Consider the following 5,000-nt stretch of genomic DNA (forward strand, 5'->3'; position numbering starts at 1 on the left):
GGGCCCCACGGCCACGGTCCTGGGACAGCGACGGCCGCGCGCGCTCGCCGCCGCCCCGGGCGGGGCGGGCGGCAGAACGCGGGGCTCTGCGTGCGAGCGAGAGGGCAGCGTCTGCGGAGAGCCGCAACGGCGGCCTGGTCACCGGCAGAGCCGGCCCGCCGTGAAGCGTCTCCGACGCGCCCTGGGTGCCACCTCGATCGGGAGAGGAAGCGCGGGCCCCACGGCCACGGTCCTGGGACAGCGACGGCCGCGCGCGCTCGCCGCCGCCCCGGGCGGGGCGGGCGGCGGAACGCGGGGCTCTGCGTGCGAGCGAGGGGGCAGCGTCTCCGGAGAGCCGCAACGGCGGCCTGGTCACCGGCAGAGCCGGCCCGCCGTGAAGCGTCTCCGACGCGCCCAGGAACACCTCTGCAGGCGCTGCCTGCGGGTCTGGGTCGACTGAAGGGGGGGAGCGGGAGGTGCCGCCGGCCACCCGCTCCGCGCATCGATTCCCTTGAGCGAGGTCGACGGGACCGAGGGAAAGCCGCGGCAGGCTCGACTCCCCCGGTCTTCCAGCGTTCGAGTGCCGGCCACCGGTACCGGTCTTTGCCCTGCGCCCCGGGGAACCGCTTACCCCGGGGGAGGAGAAGGCCGAAGAAGACTAAGAGGCACCGCGCCTCACCCGTGCCATCCCCGGGTAACGGGGGCCGGGAAAAGCCGCTCAAGGCTCGACGCCCGCGGCCACTTGCCTTCGGCTGCCGGCCGCAGGGACCGGCCGCCCTTTTCTTCCCGCTTGCGCGGGCTCCAGCTTAGGGCTGGAGAAGTTTGGAAGGGCGAGGCGCCGCCACCTCGCCCGTACGAGTGCAGACCTTCCCAGCGAGCCCTCCTGCTACCAGGACTCGCGCCAGCAAAAAAGAGGACGAGGCGCCGCCGCCCCGCCTGCACCATCACCGGGCCCTCGGGGGCCGGGGCAAGCCGCGGCCGACTCGAGACCCCCCGGCTGTCTGCATTCGGCTGCCGGTGTTTCTGCCCGCTTCGCGGGCTCCAGCTTAAGGCCGGAGAAAAAGGACAAGGCGCCGCCACCTTGCCCGTCTCCATCACACGGCCCTCGGCAGCCGGCGGCAGCCCTGGTGGGCTGGGCACTCGCGGGCACCTCTGCCCCGGAACGGTGCCAGCACCCGCCTTTGCCATCATCGGGCCCCCCGGGGCCGAGGGAGGCTCGGCTCCCCCGGCCTTCCAGCGTTCGAGTGCCGGCGACCACCACCGGCCGCCGGTCTTTGCCCTGCCCCGCGGGGAACCGCTTCTCCCGGGGGAAACGAGGACGAGGCGCCGCCGCCTCGCCTGCACGCCGCAGTCCCGTCACCGGGCCCGCCTGACACCACCAGCTGCCCGCGGAGGGCTCGCACCGGTGAAAACGGGACGCCGCCGCCCCGCCTGCGCCGTCAGTTGGGCCCTCGGGGGGCCGGGGGGGGAAGCCGCGGCAGGCTCGGCACCCCCCGGCCGTCTGCGTTCGGCTGGCCGGGAGCCGGCCGCCGCTCTCTCCGCCCGCTTCGCGGGCTCCAGCTTAAGGCTGGCACAAAGGGACGAGGTGCCGCCAACCTCGGTCGTCCCACCAACCGGGCCCTCTGGAGCCGGGAGTAAGCCGCGGCAGGCTCGACGCCCCCCGGCCGTCTGCCTCCGGCAGTGACCTTCACCATCACTGGGCCCCGGCTGGGTGCGTTCGAGTCTTTGCCCTGCCCTGCGGGATCCGGCCTTATGCCTCGTGCCGGTCGGCAACGGCCGCCGGAGCCGGCCGCCGGCTCCGGCTCTCCGCAGCTCCCGACCCCTCGGACACGCTGGGCTGGCTTGTCGGGCAAGCGCTGGGAGATGGCCGGACCGAAGAGACTGGAAGCTGGGCCGGACCACCGAGGGAACCGCCACGACGGCCGCCGAGCACCCCACTTTGCTGGCAGAACCGCGGGCCTTGCAGCCGCTGACGAGCGCTGCTCTGGAGACGAGTCACGGCTCGCTCCTATAGTACGGACCGGCACGTCCCCGCCGCCGGCAAGCTCCAAGAGCGGCGCCTCTGCGCACCGGGGAGGCGCGCCAACCACGCCGACTTTTACGATGACGTAACTGGAGGCAGCGAAAAACAGCGACCCCTTCGGCAGCTCCGACGAAGCAGCGGGGACAACACGTCTACCCCTCGGCCCCGGCAAGGCGACCAAGTCCCGCCGGAGCCGGGTAGACTTGGCCGCCCTTATCGCCGGACGCTACGCAACCAACAACCCGCGGTCGCCGGGTACCGCAGGCGGCCCCACGGGCTCCGAAAAGGGGTAGACCTGACGGCCGCCGCCGAGCCCGGAGCCGGGTAGACCTGACGGCCGCCGCCGGCCCCGGAGCCGGGTAGACCTGACGGCCGCCGCCGGCCCCGGAGCCGGGTAGACCTGACGGCCGCCGCCGGGCCCGGAGCCGGGTAGACCTGACGGCCGCCGCCGGCCCCGGAGCCGGGTAGACCTGACGGCCGCCGCCGGCCCCGGAGCCGGGTAGACCTGACGGCCGCCGCCGGCCCCGGAGCCGGGTAGACCTGACGGCCGCCGCCGGCCCCGGAGCCGGGTAGACCTGACGGCCGCCGGCGGCCCCGGAGCCGGGTAGACCTGACGGCCGCCGGCGGCCCCGGAGCCGGGTAGACCTGACGGCCGCCGCCGGCCCCGGAGCCGGGTAGACCTGACGGCCGCCGCCGGCCCCGGAGCCGGGTAGACCTGACGGCCGCCGCCGAGCCCGGAGCCGGGTAGACCTGACGGCCGCCGGCGGCCCCGGAGCCGGGTAGACCTGACGGCCGCCGCCGGCCCCGGAGCCGGGTAGACCTGACGGCCGCCGCCGGCCCCGGAGCCGGGTAGACCTGACGGCCGCCGCCGGCCCCGGAGCCGGGTAGACCTGACGGCCGCCGCCGGCCCCGGAGCCGGGTAGACCTGACGGCCGCCGCCGGCCCCGGAGCCGGGTAGACCTGACGGCCGCCGCCGGCCCCGGAGCCGGGTAGACCTGACGGCCGCCGGCGGCCCCGGAGCCGGGTAGACCTGACGGCCGCCGCCGGCCCCGGAGCCGGGTAGACCTGACGGCCGCCGGCGGCCCCGGAGCCGGGTAGACCTGACGGCCGCCGGCGGCCCCGGAGCCGGGTAGACCTGACGGCCGCCGGCGGCCCCGGAGCCGGGTAGAGCTGACGGCCGCCGCCGGCCCCGGAGCCGGGTAGACCTGACGGCCGCCGCCGGCCCCGGAGCCGGGTAGACCTGACGGCCGCCGCCGGCCCCGGAGCCGGGTAGACCTGACGGCCGCCGGCGGCCCCGGAGCCGGGTAGACCTGACGGCCGCCGCCGGCCCCGGAGCCGGGTAGACCTGACGGCCGCCGCCGGCCCCGGAGCCGGGTAGACCTGACGGCCGCCGCCGGCCCCGGAGCCGGGTAGACCTGACGGCCGCCGCCGGCCCCGGAGCCGGGTAGACCTGACGGCCGCCGCCGGCCCCGGAGCCGGGTAGACCTGACGGCCGCCGCCGGCCCCGGAGCCGGGTAGACCTGACGGCCGCCGCCGGCCCCGGAGCCGGGTAGACCTGACGGCCGCCGGCGGCCCCGGAGCCGGGTAGACCTGACGGCCGCCGGCGGCCCCGGAGCCGGGTAGACCTGACGGCCGCCGGCGGCCCCGGAGCCGGGTAGACCTGACGGCCGCCGCCGGCCCCGGAGCCGGGTAGACCTGACGGCCGCCGCCGGCCCCGGAGCCGGGTAGACCTGACGGCCGCCGCCGGCCCCGGAGCCGGGTAGACCTGACGGCCGCCGGCGGCCCCGGAGCCGGGTAGAGCTGACGGCCGCCGCCGGCCCCGGAGCCGGGTAGACCTGACGGCCGCCGCCGGCCCCGGAGCCGGGTAGACCTGACGGCCGCCGCCGGCCCCGGAGCCGGGTAGACCTGACGGCCGCCGGCGGCCCCGGAGCCGGGTAGACCTGACGGCCGCCGGCGGCCCCGGAGCCGGGTAGAGCTGACGGCCGCCGCCGGCCCCGGAGCCGGGTAGACCTGACGGCCGCCGCCGGCCCCGGAGCCGGGTAGACCTGACGGCCGCCGCCGGCCCCGGAGCCGGGTAGACCTGACGGCCGCCGGCGGCCCCGGAGCCGGGTAGACCTGACGGCCGCCGCCGGGCCCGGAGCCGGGTAGACCTGACGGCCGCCGGCGGCCCCGGAGCCGGGTAGACCTGACGGCCGCCGGCGGCCCCGGAGCCGGGTAGACCTGACGGCCGCCGGCGGCCCCGGAGCCGGGTAGACCTGACGGCCGCCGGCGGCCCCGGAGCCGGGTAGACCTGACGGCCGCCGGCGGCCCCGGAGCCGGGTAGACCTGACGGCCCCTCCGTGCTCCGGGTCCGGCTGGACCGGGCTGCCGCCGTCTCCCGTCCGGGGGGTGTGTGGGGAGGTGGGGAACCGGGGGGGTGATTCGAGATTTAAGCGGGTCTGATACAAGGGCCACCCTGTCCCCGTCTTCCTGCCCGCGGTGGGCGATGGGGAGTGGGGGCATGCGTGCGTGTGCGTGCGTGTGGGCGTAATTCCCCCACCCCCCGCCCGTTTCTGGGATTTAAAGGGCTTTTAATGCAGGAGAGCGAGCACTGCGTCACACAAGAGTTATTGTCCGTATCGGTTTCCGTAGGGAAAAAGAAATCAATCAAATTCTGGTAAAATTAATTTTCTTTTAGCACGGCTAGGTGGACGATACCCCCGGAAAAATAAAACGGGGCCGATTGGAGAATCTCGATAACGCTCGACCTGCTTTGTTAAGACGCGTGTACAAATACTCCTCAATCCCCTGCGCACCAAGAACTGACCCCGGGTAAATTAAGGTCAAGGTCAAGTGACTAGCGATTCGGTGACCGACGTTTCTATCCCTCGCTTAGGACCGAGGTATTCGACGACGATGAATGAATTCCTTCGTGCGGAAATGAAGGAAATGAATCGACGTTAAAAATTAAGGAAGACTTAATTTATCGAACCAATGAAATAAACCATTGGGTTCATTG

This window comes from Calonectris borealis, unplaced genomic scaffold (genome assembly GCF_964195595.1).
Source record: "Calonectris borealis unplaced genomic scaffold, bCalBor7.hap1.2 HAP1_SCAFFOLD_188, whole genome shotgun sequence".
NCBI classification, from domain to species: Eukaryota; Metazoa; Chordata; class Aves; order Procellariiformes; family Procellariidae; genus Calonectris; species Calonectris borealis.